The sequence below is a fragment of the Rhinatrema bivittatum genome, chromosome 2, assembly GCF_901001135.1.
Source record: "Rhinatrema bivittatum chromosome 2, aRhiBiv1.1, whole genome shotgun sequence".
Classification (NCBI taxonomy): Eukaryota; Metazoa; Chordata; class Amphibia; order Gymnophiona; family Rhinatrematidae; genus Rhinatrema; species Rhinatrema bivittatum.
Genome location: NC_042616.1, coordinates 372,235,966 through 372,259,668, shown reverse-complemented (window position 1 = coordinate 372,259,668; position 23,703 = coordinate 372,235,966). Strand labels below are relative to the sequence as shown.

Genomic DNA, 23,703 nt, shown 5'->3' with positions numbered 1-23,703 from the left:
TGAGTCTACCTCTGCACTTCCAGTACCTTGCTTCTGAGTCTATGCCAGCACGTTCAGTACCTTGTCTCTGAGTCCACGTTTGCACTTCCAGTACCTCGTTTCTGAGTCTCGTCTACATCCATGTTCCAGTCTTCGCTGCCCTGGCCTCCATCCGGCCTGCCGCTTCATGCTGTACCCTGCGGCAGGTCCGAAAGGGCTGGGAACGGTCGGAGGACTGTTCACAAGACCAACATAGCGTTGTTGGGTCTTCCGAAGCATGCAGGCCCGGAGGAGGGCCTGTCTTCCAGTCTTCACTCCAGCTTGCTTCCGTCCAGCCCATGCTCGGGCATGCCACGCCTCCCGCGGCACCTCTTCAGACTTCTCTGGCGTCGAGCTGCGGCCCAAGGGCACACACATCTCCCAGGAGTGGGATCGCTCTCCTAGCGCTCCCCAACATCTTTATCACAGCAGTCTCAATATTAGTAACTCGTTGGTTAGCTGCTTCTGTTATTTTTGTTAATTTTACTATTGCTAATTCAAGTGCTTTGATGGCAGACCAGATGGAGTTCATTGTAACTTCTGCAGGTTTAACTAACTGCAGTGAGATGTCATTTAGAATGCTGGATTGTTGTTACCCTTCCTTAGCCTGGACTCCTTCTCCCTTCCCTTCTTTGGAAGGGTTAATTGTTAAGAAATCAGGAGGAATTAGTAGAGGTGGAGGAGGAGTATTTGGAGCACCGGGACTAAGAGATGTTTCGGCCGGAAGCTTGGACACCCGCTCCATGCCCAGTTCTTCAATGGCCCTATTCACCGGTTGATTATTAGGTGCTGGTGAAAAGAATGCATGGATCTGAGGTTGTGAAGGCTCAGATAAGGGAGATGAAGTAATAATCTCCCTAATCTTTGCCTTCCTTTTTGTATGAGGCATATTGAAAAAGAAACACAGGTAAATAGGAAACCCTTAGATCCTAAACACCTCTCCACAATCTTAATTAAGTATCTTACTTCTCAAGTGGAGGTTTGGATAGAGGAAATGGAAATATATTAAGGTTGAAAACTCTCAATTTCTGCTCATCAGCAAAAAATCAGGAAAAACTTAACTTAGCTTGTATTTACTTACTTGCTTGGAGAAGGAGGTTGGAACCAGACAAGAAAAGGAACTTCAAATCAAAACCGCACGCCCCTTAGGCGCGTGCGGCTTGGGCGACGCATGCTCCTTCGTCGACTGCACGACGTGAATGATCTGATTTTAAAGAGCCTCCCGGTGACGTCACTCCTGGAAGTGGAAAGCCTCCGTCGGGGCAAGTTCTTCTCTGCCTCCGGTTCCAGCGGTAAATTTAAATTCCAAATCTTACAAATGATGGTAAATGTTCCTCTCGCCTTCCCCTCCAGTCACCTGACTTCTAAGGAGAGAAGAACACGGAGAAGATTAGGCCTCTGCATGTATTGTGGTCAAGCAGGCCATGCAGTACAAACATGCCCTATCTGTCCGGGAAACGGGCAGACCTAAGTACTGTGGGAGGACTCTTCTTAGGTCTAACTGCTCCTTCTCCTCCACTCTCCTTGATAAATGGACCACTTGATTTCCAGACTCTTGCCCTAGTGGACTCCGGGGCAGGAGGGAATTTTATACTGAGACGTTTAGTGGAACATCTGCGAATCCCCACTACAACTATGAAGCCTCCGCTTCTGTTATTTTCTATCCATGGGGAGCCCTTACCGGGTGAAGTAACCCTACAAATGGAACCGGTCAGTTTAAGGACTGAAGCTCTTCATACGGAATCCATTTCCTTCTTCATGCTCGAAAAGGCTATGCGCTCCTTAGTACTTGGGTTACCATGGCTACAAAAGCACATGCCTCAATTCAACTGGGCTACACTGCAGCTTTCACATTGGGGCCCAGATTGTCATGGCAAATGCCTGAAGGAAGTTTCACCACTACCCTGTAAGCCTACAATTCCGTTGATACCTGGGTTACCACCTTAATACTCATCGTTTCAAGATGTGTTCTCTAAAGAAGCCGCTGATATACTGCCTCCACATAGATCTTATGACTGTGCGATCAACTTGAAACTGAATACCGAACCACCCAAGGGAAGAGTATACACCCTCTCGGTGGTGGAAAATATAGAGATGTCGGAATACATACAAGAAAATCTACAAAAAAGTTTCATAAGGCCATCCAAGTCTCCTGCAGGAGCAGGGTTTTTCTTTGTGGGGAAAAAAGACGGAACCCTACGTCCATGCATTGATTATCGTGGTCTAAACGAGATCACGGTCAAAGACCGCTAGCCCTTACCACTCACCTCTGAGCTGTTTGACCGCCTACAAGGGGCTAAGATCTTCTCCAAGCTGGATCTTAAAGGCGCGTATAACCTTGTCCGCATTCGTTCAGGGGACGGATGGAAGACAGATTTTAACACCAGGGACGGACACTTTGAGTATTTGGTGATGCCCTTCGGCATGGGGGACGTATTGAGCCAGACAGGAGACTCGAAAGCCTTACGTTCCTGTTCCTTCTTCTCACGACGATTCTCCCTGGCCGAGAAGAACTATGGAATTGGCAATAAAGAGCTCTTGGCAATAAAGCTTGCATTTGATGTTGAGCTTGAAGGCGCTCAACATCAAATAACCGTATTCACGGCCCACAAAAAATCTAGAGTATCTCCGCTATGCACAACGTCTTAACCACAGACAAGCCAGATCGTCCTTATTTTTTAATCGTTTCGACTTTGTGCTTAAATATCGCCCTGGAGACAGAAATACCAGAGCAGACGCCTTGTCATGCTCCTTTCTCTCGGAGGATGTGCTCGAAGAACCTCAGCACATTATTGATCTGAAGAAAGTCATCTTGGCAACTACCCATTCTGTGCCTGCTGGTAAGACCATCGTTCCAAAACACCTCAGGAAGAAAGTGCTCTTTTGGGCACACGATTCCAAGCTGGCTGGCAATCCTGGTCAACGCCGTACCCTGCTCAAAATACAGAAGTTGTATTGGTGGCCTATGATCAAGAAGGATACCTATTCCTATGTGACATCCTGTACAAATTGTGCCAAGAACAAACCCGCTTCTGGTCAACCGTGGGGTCTGCTGCCTTTGCCAGTTCCGGAACAGTCCTTGTCACACATCGCTACTGATTTTGTAGTCGATTTACCCCCTTCCGGAGGAATGAATACCATCTGGGTAACAGTTGATCGCTTCAGCAAGATGGGCCACTTCATAGCGCTTCCTAGCTTACCCTCAGCCTTGGAGCTTGCGATGCTCTTCATATCGCACATATTTCGCCTTCACGGTCTACCTAGTCACATTGTCTCTGACTGTGGTTCATAATTCACGGCATGATTCTGGAGGGCCTTGTGCAAGTTATTTGACATCTCTCTAGACTACACTTCAGCCTACCATCCGCAATCAAATGGCCAAACAGAACGGATGAATAGAACTTTGAAGCAGTTCATTCGTGCCTACGTCAGTTCCCATCAGAATAACTGGGCCGAACTGCTACCATGGGCTAAATTCGCCATTAACTCTCATCCAGCAACATCAACTGGATCAACACCTTTTGAAGTGGTATATGGATGTTCTCCAACACCGCCACTTCCACTGAAGCTCTCAGTGACGTCCCCAGCAGCTCAAGCTACTGCTGATGAAATCCATAATTTGTGGGTTCAGACAAAGGACATGCTGAATAAAGCGAGTGACCGTGCTAAGAAGTACTATGACGCTCACCATTCGCAAGAGCCAGTCTTCAAACCTGGAGATAAAGTCTGGTTATCTTCCAAACACCTCAGACTAAAGCTACCCTCCACTTGGTTCGCTCCTCGCTACATTGGACCATTTCCAATCCTCTGACGTCTTGGCAACATCATCTATAGTCTGAAGCTACCACCTGGACTCAACATCCATAACGCTTTTCATGTTTCACTCTTAAAACCACTCATTCTCAGCAAATTTACTTCCAAGACTCAGGTACCACCTGTTATCAACGCAGAAGACGAGTTAGAATACAAGGTTGAAGAGATACTTGATGTCCGAAGATGAGGCAATGCACTTGAATACCTTCTGTCATGGGAAGGTTTTGGCCCCAAAGAAAACTCTTGGGAGCCTCAGGCCAACATTCTTGACAAAGAGATGCTCTGTCAATTGCACCTTGCACATCCTTCTAAACCGAAGATTTGTACCTGAAGAGGAGATCGCCCTTTGAAGGGGGGTACTGTTATGACTATCACTGCCTGATATCTCCACTCCCCCCTCCTTACTTCTCTGGTGACTCCTCCTGCGGTTGACAGACATTTGGCTGCCGCAGCGTCTGCCTGCCGTCCTCTCCGGTGACCCCGGACCGGCTTGGGTGCTGCTTCCCACCAGGCTGTTCAGCTGCTTTAGGGCGCGCGCACCGCGCGGCCCTACTTCAAGTACCTTCAGTGGCGCAAACCTCAGGGGCGTCCCCCTGTGATGACGTCATGCATCCAGGATACAAAAGGCCTACGTGATTGCTAGCTAATCGAGTTAGCAAAGGTTTCCTAACGGATGGGATTCGCTCTCCGTACCTTGCAACTCTGCCTCCTTTGGACCTACTCTTTCAAACAAATTATCAATAAACCCACGCACAAAGCAGGACACACGTTAGACTTAATATTCACGAACGATTCAATCTCGCCCACTTCTCCTCCTTCATGTACCCCCATCCCTTGGTCAGATCACTCGTTGATAGTAACTGAACTATCAATAAAGATAAAACCGACCACCAACACCCCTAAATCCTCTTTCCAATTCAAAAAACCATGTTCCATGGAAGCCCTCAGCAACATCCTCACCAAGGACCTAACTAACTTGGACCTCACAAATGCCGACACTGCTATTAACTCTTGGCTAACTATCACCCGCTCAGCAGCTGATAAAATATGCCCCTTGACTTCCAAAGTTATCAATCCTGCCCGCACTAACAAAAAACCCTGGTTCTCAACAGAATTAAGAAAACTCAAACAAGACCTGCAACATAAAGAACAACGCTGGCGGAAGGATCCCTCCCCTACCACACTGGCCTCCTACAAAACCGCAATGGTCTATTATAGGGTCACCATTCTTCGCACTAAAAGGGATTTCTACGCCAAAAAAATACACGGCTTCCTATACGACCCAAAAACACTGTTCTCATATGTTGCAGCACTCACCACCCCTATTCCTCCAATCATCCCAGAAGAAGAGGCCCATGACAAATCCACAGAGTTGGCTGTATTCTTTGACAACAAAATTAAAAATTTACTTATTCCGCTGACATCTTCCAACTCTACTCCAAACTCTCAGCCTCCATCTAGCCAAAACTACTCCCAAACGATACACAGTCTCTAGAATCTTTTGATCTTACATCATCCTTGGAAATTGAATCTATCATCAAGAAAATGAAGCCCTCATCACACCCAATAGATCAAATTCCAACCAAACTCCTTCTCACAATTCCGAACACCATAGCCAAACCTCTGGCCGACATCATAAACTGCTCCCTCACTCAAGGAACAGTCCCAGACGCTTTAAAAACAGCCTCTCTGAAACCCTTACTAAAAAAAACTAACTTAGACCCTTCCAACCCTATAAATTTCCGCCCCAGCGCCAACTTACCTTTCATAGCTAAGCTAAATCTCCTACTCTCATTAAAGGACAACATCCTGATGGGCCTTGACAAAGGTCAATCCTACCTGCTAGCTCTCCTAGACATTTCCGCAGCGTTCGACACAGTTAACCACACTATCCTCATCAACCGTCTGATGGAAATAGGCATCTCAGGCTCTGCACTCCTCTGGCTAAAATCCTTTCTAAGCAACAGGTATTACAAGGTAAAAATAATCAACAAAGAATCTCCCCCCATAGCTTCCAAACAAGGAGTACCCCAGGGGTCCTCTCTTTCCCCAACCCTATTTAACATCTATCTTCTCCCCCTATGCCAATTACTCAATAACCTCAACCTCACCTACTTTATATATGCTGACGACGTGCAGATCCTAATCCCCATCAAGGATCCCATCTCCAACACTTTAAACTTTTAGAACAGCTGCCTTCATGCTATCAATCTCCTTCTCACGAGCCTCAGCCTGGTTCTCAATACGTCCAAAACCGAACTTCTGGTCATCTCCCCCAATGATAATAACCCCCTAGCCAGCACCACAACTACACAACTAGTAAGCCAAGTGAGAGAGCTTGGAGCCACCCTGGACTCCAGAATGAACCTTAAAAAATTCATTAATACCACCACTAAAGAAGGCTTCTATAAACTACAGGTCCTAAAACAGTTAAGACCTCTCCTACATTTCCATGACTACCGCTCAGTCCTTCAAGCCATACTATTCTCAAAGATTGATTATTGCAACGCACTTCTGCTTGGTCTCCCTGCCTCTGTTACCAAACCTCTTCAGATGCTGCAAAACGCTACAGCCAGGATCCTCACAAACTCTCGCCGTATGGACCACATCACACCGATTCTGAAAATAATACACTGGCTACCCATCCACTACAGAATACTCTTCAAGACACTGACCATCATTCACAAAACCATATATCAGCAATCCTCTCTCCAACTTACCATACCCCTCGAACTCCACTCTTCATCAAGACCAACCAGATCTGCATACAGAGGCTCCCTCCAGGTTCCCCCTAGCAAATCCGCTATACACAACTCCATTGAAAAACGAGCTCTATCAACCGCTGGACCTCATCACTGGAACTCTCTCCCGCCAGATCTACGCCAGGAATATTGTCATCTCACCTTCAGAAAAAAATTGAAAACATGGCTGTTCGCCCAAGCATATCGCTGAAGAAGCCTTATGGTAACATGCACAGACCACCACCTTTCGGTTGCGTCCTCTATCTGCTTCACAATGGAACTGTTATGCTAGAATTGCTCACTCAAATAACTGTGTCAAATCGAATAACTCAAATAACTGTGTAAATCGCTATGTTAACTGTATATATTTACTATGTAAGCAATTGCTCCCGGCTTATCTGCTTTGCTCTCCAGTTAGAAATTGTTTAATCTATCCCTCTTCTTCAAACGGCCTTGTTCTACATTCCCTGTTTTAATGTAACTTTCGCTTTCTGTGTTAACTGGTTTCACCCCCTAGTTTATTGTAAACCAGTACGATAAGACTTGGTCTTGAGCATCGGTATATTAAAATGAATTAAAAAACAAAAAAAATAAATAAATAAAATACTCTATTTGGGGTACCCACTCCTCAGGGGCCTCTCTTTCTTATCTTTCAGGTTGCAGTCTGGAACCGGTACTCGCTCCACGAGGGCCCATGTTCCTGGACTCGCTACTTGGACTCCACTTCTGCCAGGAAGACACCGCTGCCTATAACATCTGTGAGTTACCATCTCTATCTCTCAGAGCTATTCCCTGGAACCAGGTACTCGCTCCTCGAGGGCCTACCTTTACTCCAGCTCCTGTGCTCCACAGTGAGAGACTGCTGCGTGAGTACATTACCAACAAGGCTCTATTCCTGAACTCTGCATATCCTGCTACTACTCACAATATCAGTTCTCTTTATTACAGCACAGACATTGGGATCACTGTTCCAGAGCCTGAGGGACTACAAGCCCAACCGGGCTACTTCCAGCTCACTACTGCCACCTCTGGTGGTTCACCAATCCTGTATAATAAAAGAACTAGTGTGTGTGTGTCTCCTATGCTGAGCCTGACCTGTGGCCCCTCACGGGATTTCCCCCCGTGGGCGTGGTCATCTGCCACAGGTACAGGGATCCACCCAAAACCCTTACAAATAATAACAGCCATTGGTGGATTGTTCTAAAGGGGGTGTACACCACTCCCGACTGGATAGGAAAGCCTTCCATAATTTTATGTCCAGGTGGAACTTAATTGATATCTGGAGGGACAAGCATTATGCAGAACAAGATTATACTTTTTACTCAATACCCCATGATACTTACACTAGAATTGATTTCTTCCTCATAGACAAATCTCTAGCATTGGTTACCAAGGAGGCCGGGATAGGGAATATTTCATGGTCTGATCACGCCCCGGTATGGTGGGAAATAAAGGGAATCTCTTTGGATACTGGACAGAGATTTTGGAAACTAAACGACTCCTTGATAAAGGATCAAGCTATGGAACTACAAATTAGGACAGCAATCCCTGAGTATCTCCAATTTAATAAAACATCATTGGTGAACTCAGTTGTTTTATAGGACTGCTTAAAAGGAGTGCTTAGGGGAAGATTGATATCGATAGCCTCCTATAATAAGAAAGTAAAAGGACCGCTGAGACAAGAACTGATTAACCAATTGAAAAAATCTGAACAAGAGCATAAAAGGAACCCCTCACCAAAGCTGCAACAGGAGCTCAGGGATATTAGTCATAGATTACAGGCATTGGAGATGGAAGAATTGGTGTTTAAAATGGATCTGCTGAAGCAGACCCATTACGAACATGGCAATAAAGCTAAGTCCCATGCACTAAAGACCAAATTCTCTCAATCTCAAATAATAAAAATGAAAGATAGCAAGGGGACAATGATAAGAGATAAGAGAGATAAGAGCAAGGGGACAAAATAAGGGATAGATTTAACCAGTTCTATGCAGAATTATATGCTAGAGAACCCAATATTATTGATTCTAACATTGAATCCTTCCTAAGAACATAAGAACATAAGAAATTGTCATGCTGGGTCAGACCAAGGGTCCATCAAGCCCAGCATCCTGTTTCCAGCAGAGGACAAACCAGGCCACAAGAACCTGGCAATTACCCAAACACTAAGAAGATCCCATGCTACTGATGCAATTAATAGCAGTGGTTATTCACTAAATAAACTTGATTAATAACCGTTAATGCGCTTCTCCTCCAAGAACTTATCCAAACCTTTTTTGAGCCCAGCTACACTAACTGCACTAACCACATCCTCTGGCAACAAATTCCACAGCTTTATTGTGCATTGAGTGAAAAAGAATTTTCTCCGATTAGTCTTAAATGTGCTACTTGCTAACGTCATGGAATGCCCCCTAGTCCTTCTATTATTCGAACCTGCTCGCTGCCTGCTCCTGCTCACTGCCTGCTCCTACCTTCTCTTCTGCCGAGTCACATCTACTCGTTCAAGACCTCTCATGATCCTAAAGACCTCTATCATATCCCCCCTCAGCCGTCTCTTCTCCAAGCTGAACAGCCCTAACCTCTTCAGCCTTTCCTCATAGGGGAGCTGTTCCATCTCTTTTATCATTTTGGTTGCCCTTCTCTGTACCTTCTGCATTGCAACTATATTTTTTTGAGATGCAGCGACCAGAATTGTACACAGTATTCAAGGTGCGGTCTCACCAAGGAGCGATATAGAGGCATTATGACATTTTCCGTTCTATTAACCATTCCCTTGCTAATAATTCCTAACATTCTGTTTGCTTTTTTGACTGCTGCAGCACACTGAGCCGACAATTATCCACTATGATGCCTAGATCTTTTTCCTGGGTGGTAGCTCCTAATATGGAACCTAAAATCGTGTAACTACAGCAAGGGTTATTTTTCCCACAAGAACCTGGCAATTACCCAAACACTAAGAACATCCCATGCAATTAATAGCAGTGGCTATTCCCTAAGTCAACTTGAGGAAGACGGTCTAAGAAAGCTGTGAGGAATCAAAACAAAGAATAGCCGAAAGTCCTTTGAAAATCTGTTTATTAGTTGCCCGACTCTAGGCCTGAGTTTCGCCCAACAAGGGGCTGCTTCAGGGGCTATAAAATAAATAAATAATACAAATTAATAATTTACATTAAAAAATATTAAGAAATATAATTAAAAACACAGACGCAAAAACAGCTCAACCTAAGCAATTTAAGCTTACAGAGAAACGGTAATCATAAAGAACAATTCAAAAGACAAGTATTTATACACATTGGGGTAGATTTTCAAAAACGGCGCGTTCGTGTACTTTTGTTGGCGCTCCAGGTGCAAACAAAAGTACGCGGGATTTTAGTAGATACGTGCGTAGCCGCGCGTATCCGCTAAAATCCTGGATCGGCGTGCGCAAGGCTGCCTATTCTGTGTAGCCGGCGCGCGCCGAACCGCGCAGCCTGCCGCCGTTCCCTCCAAGGGAATTCCTCGGAGGGAATTCGCTATCGCCCTCCCCTCACCTTCCCCTCCCTTCCTCTACTTAACCCACCCCCCCGGCCCTGTCTAAATCCCCCCCCCCTACCTTAGTTGGGGGATTTACGCCTCCCGGAATTGATAAAGACTTGCTTTAGACCATATAATCATTCCTGAACGTGCGCTATCTATCTGTTCATTTGAACCGACTTTGATTGTGCGAATTGTATTAAAAATTATATGATAAAGGCTTAGTGTTAAAAAACTTAAAACTGATCCTTTTCAAAGGAGATAAGTGGAACACACTGTCAATCTAACGAACATGCTAAGAAGTAAATGTAAATAAACAATACGCTGCCGGCACTAATAATAAAATTACAAACAAAATTGTCTTAAGTTAATATACTTACTATAGTGTTGTATGTAAATACTATCTATGCATTTAAATGTACACAGTGATTGGTCATATGTGTTGTGCCAACATAAAAGAAATATAAAATCCGACTCAATTCTAATATTGCCTAAAAATGTTTCTAACTTTATGAATATTATAATATTGTTTAAATCATTTGTGCACCAAAATAAATATCCTTTTAAAACATACACTGTGGAAAAAACTTGTACAATTTAGGATAAAAAATTCTAAATTTGAACTGCGGAGTCAGAAGCGCGATATCCTCTTTTTAAAATAATGATAATAAATTTAACCCACGATATCAAAAAATTGTGTTACTACAAAAAATGAACGTTTTTAAACTGATGAGTTGACAGCACTATCGATCTTGCTACCGTGTCGGTAAGTGGATGTAATTAGTCAATGCATTATCGGCGCTGTCATTGAAATCTTGAAAAATTAATAAACTTGTTATAAACTTGAATAAAGTAACGTTTTTTTAGCGTATTTTTTTATCCTAAATTGTACAAGTTTTTTCCACAGTGTATGTTTTAAAAGGATATTTATTTTGGTGCACAAATGATTTAAACAATATTATAATATTCATAAAGTTAGAAACATTTTTAGGCAATATTAGAATTGAGTCAGATTTTATATTTATTTTATGTTGGCGCAACATAATTGACCAATCACTGTGTACATTTAAATGCATAGATAATATTTACATACAACACTATAGTAAGTACATTAACTTAAGACAATTTTGTTTGTAATTTTATTATTAGTGCCGACAGCGTATTGTTTATTTACATTTACTTCTTAGCATGTTCCTTAGATTGACAGTCTGTTCCACTTATCTCCTTTGAAAAGGTTCAGTTTTAAGTTTTTTAACACTAAGCCTTTATCATATAATTTTTAATACAATTCGCACAATCAAAGTCCGTTCAAATGAAAAGATAGATAGCGCACGTTCAGGAATGATTATATGGTCTAAAGCAAGTCTTTATCAATTCCGTATAGAATTTGATTTTTTATTTATTTTTTATGGGGTCATTTATTTAGCAAACCAGCTGCATCCTGCATGTACACCTTCTCCTGTTGGAGTCTGGAGCTTCTTTAATTGAAATTGAGAAATTTTAATGTTGGACAAATATAGACCATTTGCGCAGTCACTTGGATATTGTGAATATGAAGGCTTATTAATTGTTTGTAAGGTAATTATATTTTGTTACTTCCCATTATATTTGATTTTTTATCAGTATTAATATCAGGTTTTATATTGATATCATTCAATATTTATATTGAAGTCCGCCTATGAACCTCCGTGGACAGAGCACATCTATGAATATGCCATTTTAGTCTAAAATAAGGTATGATCCTTTGGTATTTATATTCTGTTCTTCTTTACAATTCAAATTAATTCTTTTAATGTATGAAGAGTTTGTAAGACACAATCTGTATTTCCATATGACATGATTAATTTTATCTGTGTTTTTATTTTGCTGCAATTTTGTTTGTTCTCCTGATATTCTCCTCTTTTGTTTTTTAACACACACATGTATCTTTTAATTCATAATGGGGCGGATTTTAAATGCCCTGCGCGTGTAAATCCGGCCGGATTTACGCACGCAGGGCCCTCGAGCGCTGGCGCACCTATTTTGCATAGGCCGCTGGCGCGCAGAGCCCGGGACGCATGTAAGTCCCGGGTCTTTGTAAAAGGGGCGTGTCGGGGGCGAGTCGGGACGTGCCCGGAGTGACGCGGCATTTTGGGGGCGTGTCTCGCGTGATGCGGCATTTTGGGGGCAGCGACGCGGGCGTGGTTTTAGCCCGGGGTGTTCGGGGGGGCGTGGCTGCGGCCTCCGGACCAGCCCCCAGGACCGGAACACAGTGCAGGGCTGCCGGCCGGCGCGTGCAAAGTTAGGGGGGGTTTAGATAGGGCCAGGGGGTGGGTTAGGTAGGGGAAGGGAAGGGAAGGTGCGGGGGGGTGGTGGAAGGAAAGTTCCCTCCGAGGCCGCTCCGAAATCGGAGCGGCCTCGGAGGGAACAGGCAGCGCGCGCTGGGATCGGTGCGAGCAGGTTGCACAAATGTGCACCCCCTTTTGCGCGCCGACCCCGGATTTTATAAGATACGCGTGGCTACGTGCGTATCTTATAAAATCCAGCATACTTTTGTTCGCGCCTGGTGCGAGAACAAAAGTACGCGCTCGTGTATGTTTTTAAGATCTACCCCAATGTGTATCTATACTTATCTTTTGAATTGTTCTTTATGATTACCGTTTCTATGTAAGCTTAAATTGCTTAGGTTGAGCTGTTTTTGTGTCTGTGTTTTTAATTATATTTCTTAATATTTTTTAATGTAAATTATTAATTTGTATTATTTATTTATTTATAGCCCCTGAAGCAGCCCCTTGTTGGGCGAAACTCAGGCCTAGAGTCGGGCAACTAATAAACAGATTTTCAAAGGACTTTCGGCTATTCTTTGTTTTGATTCCTAAGTCAACTTGATTAATAAACTCCAAGTGCTGAAAAGGATTCCTAAGTCAACTTGATTAATAAACTCCAAGTGCTAAAAAGGATAAAACCGCTTTTCCATTTCCATGACTTTAGAACAATTCTTCAAGCAATTATCTTTGCAAAATTAGACTACTGTAACACCATCCTACTAGGTCTCCCTTCGTCATACACTAAACCGCTACAGATGGTCCAAAATGCGGCGGCAAGAATCCTTACCAACACCAGAAGAAGAGACCACATCTCCCCCATAATAAAAAATCTTCATTGGCTCCCCATCCATTTCAGAGTCATCTATAAGTCCATCACCATCATTTACAAAACCATCCACCACCTTACATCACTTGACCTTCAACACCCTCTCAGCCAACATAACTCCAAAAGACCGACCAGAGAAGCGTACAGAGGATCACTCCAGGTACCCAATACGAAATTCACGCGGCATATAACCCTGAGAGAACGGGCCTTTTCGACAGTTGGACCATCTCTCTGGAACTCCATCCCCACGAATCTTCGCCATGAACCTTGCCTCCCTACATTCCGAAAAAGACTTAAAACCTGGCTATTTAAACAAGCCTTCCCAGAACACTCCTAAATCTCACTTCATCTACTCAAAGAATGTATCCACTCCGGCTCTGTAAATAATTAATTATGATGTTAACTTACTTATGTCTTTCTCTCTCTTCTCCTTGTTCCATTACCCTTGTTCATTGTAACTGTATTTCCTATGCACTAGTTTCAGTTTTATTGTTATCATGCACTCCTTGTTCAAATGTAAACCGGCATGATGTGATCTTATCATGAATGCCGGTATATAAAAAAACCCAAATAAATAAAATAATAGCCGTTAATGGATTTCTCCTTCAAGAACTTATCCAAACCTTTTTTGAACCCAGCTACACTAACTGCACTAACCACATCCTCTGGCAACAAATTCCAGAGCTTTATTGTGCGTTGAGTGAAAAAGAATTTTTTTCCGATTAGTCTTAAATGTGCTACTTGTTAACTTCATGGAATGCCCCCTAGTCCTTCTATTATTCGAAAGTGTAAATAACCGATTCACATCTACTCGTTCAAGACCTCTCATGATCTTAAAGACCTCTATCATATCCCCCCTCAGCTGTCTCTTCTCCAAGCTAAACAGCCCTAACCTCTTCAGCCTTTCCTCATAGGGGAGCTGTTCCATCCCCTTTATCATTTTGGTTGTCTTCTCTGTACCTTCTCCATCGCAACTATATCTTTTTTGAGATGTTGTGACCAGAATTGTACACAGTATTCAAGATGCGGCCTCACCATGGAGCGATATTGTTACGAGCGCGCGCGGGCGCGGTCGTCTCGAGCTGGTGGTGAGCCCTTGGGCCACAGCGAAAGCTAGGGAAGAGCCCCAGCCAGACTGTGGGAGGTGAGCTGGGCAGGCATGGTGAGCCAGGCGGGTACAGAAGCAGGCACAGAGTCTGACCCTCAGCCGGACCTGCACGCCCATGGTAGCCAACACTGGGAAGTTGACTGATGAACGGTCCTCCGACTGTTCCCGGCCCTTTCGGACCTGCCGCTGGGAACAGCAATGGGCAGCAGGCCGGACAGAGGCGAGGGCAGACAGAGTCCTTTACACAGAAGATGTCAGACGGGGGCTGAAGCAGACATCCAAGACAGGCTGAAGCAAGATGTTGAAGAGGAGGGCTGGAAGGAGACATGGCACTGTCCAACAGGGCACCCTACTCAGCCCACCCACGGGACTGAGTCGCGGACCACCCTGTCCCAGACGCGCCCTACACAGCCCAGGAAGGCTGGTCGCGGACCACGCTGAGGAAAGGAGGGTGCAGGAAAGGTCCAGACGAGCAGGAACTCTGATGCTGGGATACTGACATCCGAAGCCCCTTCGGCTGGCAGGCAGGGAAGCTCAAGAGCCCGGGGGACGAATCCCTCCTGTTGGCCACTCCAGGGCCCAACAGGACAGAAGGCTCAGGAACCAGGCGAGGACATAGGGCAGAACAACCGGAACTGGAACAGAAACAGGATCAGGCAGCTTCAGGAACAGACATCAAAGCAAGGTCAGGAACAGACATCAAAGCAAGGTCAGGACAAGGAGCCAACAATACATGGAGGACCTGGATCGGCAAGGTTACAGGCGACTGTAATGCTCAATCCGAAGGCCAGTTGCAAATGACAAGGAAGTCCTTATATACTGGAGGTAGAAGGAAACTCCCTGGGAGGAGCTTGCCAGGACTGCCCACCGCTGGCCCTATATTTTGCGGCTTACATCATATAGCCAGTTATTGTTTTGCCTTGATTGTATACTAGCTATATCCCTTTATTTTTGTTGTTTATCGCTGTTAATGGAACAGTCAATGAAGAGTAATATTTGATGAAGGTCCTGTAGTAGTTGTTAAATCCCAAAAATCGCCTGAGAGCTTTTAGGCCAGTGGGTTGTGTCCAGTTTTGAATACTCTCAAGCTTCTGAGGGTCCATTTGGAAGCCTTTGTTTGAGACAATGTACCCTAAGAAGGGCACGGATTCCTTGTGGAATTCACATTTAGTCAACTTGGTGTATAAGCGGTTCTCGCGAAGTCTCTGCAGAACTCTTTTGACATCTTCCTGATGGGATTGCAAGTCCTGGGAGAAAATCAAGATGTCGTCTAAGTAGACAATGAACATTGGTAGAGTAGATCATGCAGAATATCGCTCATCATGTTTTGGAAGACAGCCGGGGTGTTGCACAAGCTGAAGAGCATCACCAGGTATTCAAAGTGCCCATCCCAGGTATTAAAAGTCGTCTTCCATTCATCGCCAGAGCGGATGCGAACTTAGTTATACGCTCCTTTGAGGTCAAGCTTGGAGAATATCTTCGCTCCCTGTAGCCTTTCGAATAGCTCCAAGATGAGTGGTAAGGGATAGCGATCTTTTACAGTGATCTCATTCAGACCTATGTAATCAATGCATGGACGTAATGTTCCATCCTTCTTCCCCATGAAGAAGAAGCTTGCACCGGCTGGAGACTTGGAAGGTCTTATGAAGCCTTTCTGGAGATTCTCCTGGATGTACTCTGACATCGCTTTATTCTATACAACACATCTTGGAAAGATGCATATTGAGGAGGCAACCCAGGCAACAATGGGGTAGTTGACATGCATGGTATTGAAGAGACTTCCATCAAGCATTTTCCATGACAATCTGGACCCCAACGTGAAAGCTCCAAAGTGGCCCAGTTGAATTGTGGCATATGTTTCTGCAGCCACAGTAGCCCAAGTACCAAAGGGTGCATGGCCTTCTCTAGCACAAAGAAGGAAATAGTCTCTGTATGAAGAGCACCAGTACATAAGCTCACTGTTTCTATAAGCAGGATTACTTCCCAGTAAGGGCTCTCCATGAATAGAGGACAAAAGTAGAGGAGATGTCATGGTAGTGGTGGGGATCCGCATATGTTCCACTAGATGTTTCAAAATGAAATTTCCCCCTGCCCCAGAATCCACTAAGGCAAGGGTCTGGTATTCTAGAGGTCCGCAGATCAAGGATACTGGAAGAGAGAGTGAAGGAGAGGGTGCAGTTAGACCTAAGAAGAGTTCCACAGGACTTAGGTCTGCCAGTTTCCCAGACATATAGGGCATGTTTGAACAGCATGACCAGCTTGTCCACAATACATGCATAGTCCCAACCTCTTTAGAGTTCGTCTCTCTTTAGAAGTCAAATGACTGCGGCCCAATTACATTGGTTCTTCTTCGCCCGCAGCAGGACCTGGAGGTATAGGCCTGAGTACAGACTTGACTCGAGTCTCTCCCTGAGGTGGTCTTCTGGGGCTCTTGACGTCTTGAACGTTGTCGCGAAGTCGGCGATCAATCCTTGTTGCCAACTTCATCAGTTCTGCTAAGGTTTCAAGCATCTCTCGAGTCGCCAGCTCATCTTTCAACCGGGAGCTCAGTCCTTCAAAGAAGAGGGTCTTCAGGCACCTAGGGTCCCAATGTAATTCCGAAGTCAATGTCTTGAATTCAATGGCAAAGTCTGGTAAAGGTTTATTACCTTGTTTTAGATGCACCAAGGTTGATCCTGCTGTCGAGTACCAGGCAGGGTCATCGAATACTGATATGAACAGTTCAAGAAACCTGGCAAGATCATTCAGTATAGGGTCATTGCGCTCCCACAGTGGTGAGGCCCAAGCCAGCGCGCTTCCATCCAGATACAAAAGGATATAAGTGGTCTTGGCATACGCTGTAGGAAAATGGTTAGGTTGCAGAGAAAAGTACATGCAACATTGATTGATAAATTCTCTACATTTCCAAACTTCACCTGAGAAGCGTGTTGGAGCAGATAGAGGCACTGTAGTCTTGACCGTCACTTCTGGCAGTGTAACTTCTTTACCTGTGGTAGTCAGAGTATTCATCTGTGCGTGTAACTGGTTAAAGGCAACAGTCAAGTTATCCAACGAATTCTGTTGTTCGGAGATTCGCTGGGCCAGGCTCGGAATGGCCTGCAAAGTGGTGAGCTGAGCCGAATCCATGGAGTTAGCAATCTGTTATGGTTTTGAGGTGTTGGAGTGGATTCTTGGGTACTGCAGTGATGGCCAATCCCACGGGGAGGAGCCCCGTGAGGAACCGCAGTTCTAGGCTAGACTCTATACATGCAGACACAGAGAATTCATGTTTATTAGACAGCTTGGTGGTACTGCCCAGGGGTGGCAGCAGTGAGGTAACCAGTAGAAGAAGTCCAGGAGTCCTCAGCAGAGGAGACCAGTCCCACGCTCAGGTAGACAGTAGGCTGCGCAAGGTAGTAGAGAAGTCCCGGATATAGACTCGCAGTGCAGAAGCTGGAAGTGAGACAGACTGACAAGGTTAGTTACTCACTGAAGTAAATAGCTGTATTGATGAAGATCCTGGCAGACAGAAGCGAAGCAGTTGCAGGCACCAGTGTAGGGAGCGCAGGCCCTTGAGGAGCGAGTACCCGGTTTCCAGTCATGTACCTGAAAGAGAGAAGATGGGCCCCTGAGGAGCGGGTACACAGGTTAGCGATGAGTTACCCCGAAGGGCAGAGAGAGCTTCCTGCGGCAGCTGGGAAGCGGCAGAGCAGCTTAGACCGGAGAAATTCCAATCTTTGCTAACTCACAGGCCTGCTATTGGAAGTGCGTTATCCCTTACCCCTTATTCAGTAAGGGGAGGAAAACGCGTGCCCAACCCGCGGCACCTAATAGCACCCTCAACATGCAAATGCATGTTGATGGCCCTATTAGGTATACGCGCAGGATACAGAGAGTAAAATGTGCAGCCAAGCCGCACATTTTACTTTCAGAAATTAGCGCCGACCAATTTCTTCCGGCACCGGGAAAATGCACAGAAAAACAGTAAAAACTGCTTTTCTGTGCAGTTGGAGGTCCCGAAGAGTAAAAAAAGATTTTTTTGAATTCGGCCCGCGGCTGTTGGGCCGAAAACCGGACGTTCAATTTTGCCGGTGTCCGGTTTCCGAGCCCGTAGCTGTCAGCGGGCTCGAGAACTGACGCCGGCAAAATTGAGCGTCGGCTGTCAAACCCGCCTACAGCCACCGCGCCTGTCAAAAAGGAGGTGCTAGGGACGCGATAGTGTCCCTAGCACCTCCTTTTCCCTGTTTCTACCGCGCCACCTAATTTGCATAGTGAATCACGCGCACCGGCGAGGGACCGGTGCTTGCGCCAGGAGAGCAGGCGTTCCTCCGCTCTCCCGTCAGTTTGTTAGCAAATGAAGGGCAGGCTAAATACCCGGATGGCATGACGTCACTAGGAGGGGACGCCCCCGAGGTTCCCGCCATGACATGGATAAAGACATGGGTGGCATGCACGCACCCTAGGAGGCCCTCAGGAAATCCATGGCAAACACAGTCGCCATTGCCGTTCCAGGGACGCCGGAGAGAGCAGCATGAAGACGCGGCAGCAGCCATCTTCCCAAGGCTTGAGGAGAGAGAAGGAAGAAAGGTGAGGCACAGAGGTCGAAGCCATCTGAGACCGACGGACGCAACACCGTTATACACACATCAACAGTGCCTAGGGAAATCGGTTGGAGTTTCCCAGTTACCTTCAGTTAGCCTTCCACAACCTCTTCCTTCCACGTTCTGCCTTTCTCCAGAATGTAGGGTCCCTGAGCGATGAGAACCAGCAGTTGCGGACACTTCAGTTGTCGCTTGCGCACAGAGGCAGGCAGTAGTAAATATATACATGTGAAATTGGCTGCTCGTGCCAGTGGATTTGTGCGCGTCGCTTATCAAATACGTCTTACGTGCGTAAGTCAGGTATCCGCCCACAACACGCCCCTTTCTTATTCGCGTAAATTTGCGTGCGCAGGGTCATTTACACGCACAAATACCCGTATGCAAAATTCGGGTTGTTTGCGCACCGGCCACTTACCGCATAAGTACCTTTTTCTGCGCGCGTAACCCTTTGAAAATCTGGCCCATAATGCCTTTCTTTCATCGGACCTTAAATTATTTTTAGAGTATAACCCTTGTTGAAAATTCTGTTTCTCATATTCTTCTATATCAAAAAAGGCATTATATGATTTGAAGGATAACGAATCCATTATCATCAGGAAGTCTCCAAAACTGGAGACTTATAAAAAGATTGTCCTCCGTGATATAGAAGAATATGAGAAACAGCATTTTCAACAAGGGTTATACTCTAAAATAATTTAAGGTCTGATGAAAGAAAGGCATTATATGATTTGGGTGCCGGGGCTGGCTGGACTTAGGTGGGCCTGGTCCCGAAGAGCGGCCGAGGTCAGAGACAGGCGGCAGAAGGCGGTGGTCAGGTCCAGTCTGAGATCAGAGGCGGGTGGCAGTAAGTGGTGGTTAGGTCCAGTCTGAGGTCAGAGGCAGGCGGCAATAAACGGTGGTCAGGTCCGGTCCGAGGTCAGAAGCAGGCGGTAGTAAGCAGGAAGTAGACGCAGAGCCCTCAAAAGCTGGAGCCTCCGAGGCAGGAACATGGAGACCAGGACCTCCGAAGCAGGAAGGCTGGGACCAGGACCTCAGAAGCAAGAAGGCTGAGACCAGGACCTGCGGAACAGGAAGGCCGAGACCACAACCTCCGAAGCAGGAAGGCTGGGATCAGTACCTCCGAAGCAGGAAGGCTGAGACCAGACCTCTGAGGCAGGAAGGCTGGGACCAGGACCTCCAAAGCAAGAAGGCTGAAACCAGGCCCTCCGAAGCGGGAACTACAGGCAGGGACACTGAACAGGAATCTCTGAAGTAGATACGCTGAAACAGGATCCAGTGAACTCATTGCCAAGTCAGTCAGCTGGAGCTAGAGGCGGTCTTTAAATAGGCCGGGAGGCCTGACATTATCCCAATGCCCGGATCGTGTTTTTCCACCGTTGGCCCTTTAAAGGGAGCTGAGGCGGTGTGCATGCGCACCTAGGGAGGGCCCAGATGAAAGGAGCAGTCGGCTGCGTCCCAGGTACCATGTGACCTGCAGAAGGGTTGGAACAGGGAGGAGTGGCGGCAGGAACTTGCTGCAGTTGCGAGGATGCCAGAGGCCAGGGGGAGCACGAGGCTACGGGTGAGTGGTGCTGGTTGCAGCTTGCAGCGGCTGGTGAGCGTAACCGCTTGTGGCCCCAAGAGCCAAAGTAGTGGCCAGAATAAGGTCTCAGTGTATAGAGCTGTGAGATCAAAGCAGTACGGTCATCAATTCAGCCTGACAAGCTGGTTCTCAGTATTGCCTTTACTATACAATCCAGACAGCCAAAGAAAAAAAAATAAAAGTTTATATATAGCATAGTAACACCACTGACCATAATTAGAATGGAAAAAATATGCAAGTGTATTATAGTCTTACTTACAGTATGAAATAGCATTGGCATGTCTAACCATGTTTTAATTCAATTTTAGTTTCTTTCAATTATTTTCATTTCTTAAAAAAAGAAGCAAAGAAGCATTTTTTGTATGTTGGAAAAAAAGAGGTTTGCAGAATCTTAGTTTTCCTACAATATCCCTTAGATATCCTGTAAAAAATATCCCTTAGATATCCTGTAAAAAAATAAAAAAATATTATTCTAATTATTACCCAACAAACTGAATTTTTATCTCGTGTTTTGGGTGTAGTTCCATCACTGGCTGCTGGATGAAGGAAAGCAGGCCATGGGGGCTGTGGGGTTGCCTTGACAATCTATTCATTACCCCTTGCTGCATGAGGTCACAGTCTTTTTGCAGAGACCCTGAAAAAGGAATTAGGGGAAAGTGAAAAAAAGAGACTGATACAAACCGATTAGTAAAATTTAGTGACTGGAATGTGCCATTTTTGGGAATGTGCATTTCTTATGTTTTTGTATTTTGCTCTTTCTTTAGAGTTCCACTGTTCAGAGTCTGGTTTCTCAGGCTCTCTAGTTCAGTAATATCTGTATGTTTGTTTCTAATTTTTAGTCCCTTATTTCTGTAATTAATTAAGGGTTGGTCTGTGTGTGACTGAGGCACAGTACTTATGCTAGCGTGCAGTTTCTCTGTAGAGATTTGTAGCAGTCGGGCTTGTTCTATTACCCCAGTAGATGGAGTATTAATGTTCTAGGGCCTGGTGTAGTATTTGCATTGCTGCTTTTTCATAAATAAGACTGCTGTTATATGAGTCCTGAGAGTTGCTGCTATGATTGTATGATATGGCAAGGCTCTAGGTGTCTTCTTTTTGCGGGGTTTTGTGTTACTTCACAAAATGGTTAGCAGTAGAGGGATTAAGAACATAAGAACATAAGAAAATGCCATACTGGGTCAGACCAAGGGTCCATCAAGCCCAGCATCCTGTTTCCAACAGTGGCCAATCCAGGCCATAAGAACCTGGCAAGTACCCAAAAACTAAGTCTATTCCATGTAACCATTGCTAATGGCAGTGGCTAATCTCTAAGTGAACTTAATAGCAGGTAATGGACTTCTCCTCCAAGAACTTATCCAATCCTTTTTTAAACACAGCTATACTAACTGCACGAACCACATTCTCTGGCAACAAATTCCAGAGTTTAATTGTGCGTTGAGTAAAAAAAGAACTTTCTCCGATTAGTTTTAAATGTGCCCCATGCTAACTTCATGGAGTGTCCCCTAGTCTTTCTACTATCCGAAAGAGTAAATAACCGATTCACATCTACCCGTTCTAGACCTCTCATGATTTTAAACACCTCTATCATATCCCCCCTCAGTCGTCTCTTCTCCAAGCTGAAAAGTCCTAACCTCTTTAGTCTTTCCTCATAGGGGAGTTGTTCCATTCCCCTTATCATTTTGGTAGCCCTTCTCTGTACCTTCTCCATCGCAATTATATTTTTTGAGATGCGGCGACCAGAATTGTACACAGTATTCAAGGTGCGGTCTCACCATGGAGCGATACAGAGGCATTACGATATTTTCCGTTTTATTCATCATTCCTTTCTGATAATTCCCAACATTCTGTTTGCTTTTTGACTGCCGCAGCACACTGAACCGACGATTTCAATGTGTTATCCACTATGACACCTAGATCTCTTTCTTGGGTTGTAGCACCTAATATGGAACCCAACATCGTGTAATTATAGCATGGGTTATTTTTCCCTATATGCATCACCTTGCACTTATCCACATTAAATTTCATCTGCCATTTGGATGCCCAATTTTCCAGTCTCACAAGGTCTTCCTGCAATTTATCACAATCTGCTTGTGATTTAACTACTCTGAACAATTTTGTGTCATCTGCAAATTTGATTATCTCACTCGTCGTATTTCTTTCCAGATCATTTATAAATATATTGAACAGTAAGGGTCCCAATACAGATCCCTGAGGCACTCCACTGTCCACTCCCTTCCACTGAGAAAATTGCCCATTTAATCCTACTCTCTGTTTTTGCTGAGGTGATACCAGAATTCGAATATATTCTTTTCATATTGGGTTGTAATGTGAACTGTTCTAGGTTCATTCTGTACTCGTTCTTATGATTATTAAGATTATGTCTATTTTATTGAGTTATGATCTCTGCAATGAGGATTCATGAAAGAATAAATTATTTGTTTTATTACATGATTGGATCTGATGTATGTGTTCTTTGCTTTTTACATTAAATTCCTGTGTATTTAAATACTGTAATAAATATATAAATAAATTAATACAGATTAATAAGGCATTTTTAATGTTGGTAAGCACTTGAAATAATTGAGTTAAAATATTTTAAAGTGTCACTCATGAATCATGATGGCTGTTGCAACTAGTTAGAGACCAATTGTAGGGTGCATGCTAAGGCATATTTGTTGATTAGAGTACAACTAGTAGGGCTCAGTCCTGTAAGCCTGAGGCTCAGCCATGTTAACCTTGGGTTTACCCAAAAAAATCAGTTCTGGCTACACCACTGCTTTTCATAATGACCTCATCTACAGTGTTACGACTGTCGCTGCCCGACGTCTCCACTCCTTACCTCTTTGGCGACTCCTCCTGCGGTTGATGGATGTCTGGCTGCCGCGGCATCTGCCTGCCGTCCTCTCCGGCGTCCCTGGTCCGGCTTCGGTGCTGCATCCCGCCATGTTGTTCAGCTGCCACAGGGCGCGCGCGCCGCACGGCCCTGCTTCTTATTCCTTCTTTGGCGCGAACCTCAGGGCATCCCCCTGTGATGACGTCACGCATCCTGGATACAAAAGCCTACTCTGTTTGCTACCTATTCGAGTTAGCAAGGGACTCCTTACGGATGGGATTCGCTCTCCGTACCTAGCTACTCTGCCTCTCCTTAATTGGACTTACTCTATAGGGGTACCCGCTCCTCGGGGGCCTCTCTCTTTTCTTTCAGGTCGCTGTCTG

At 45.1% G+C, this 23,703-nt stretch overlaps 1 protein-coding gene across 1 annotated transcript in view; it reads right to left on the bottom strand.

Annotated features, from left to right (window-relative positions):
• LOC115084727 overlaps nt 1-23,362 on the bottom strand; it is a 793,897-nt gene extending 770,535 nt beyond the window's left edge. Inside the window, exons 1-3 of the mRNA XM_029589965.1 lie at nt 23,327-23,362; nt 20,971-21,121; nt 1,100-1,382 (exon numbers count right to left, since the gene is read on the bottom strand). The gene's annotated coding sequence lies outside the window, so the exon portion shown is untranslated. The remainder of the gene's footprint in view (nt 1-1,099; nt 1,383-20,970; nt 21,122-23,326) is intronic.
• Nucleotides 23,363-23,703: the final 341 nt, after the last annotated feature.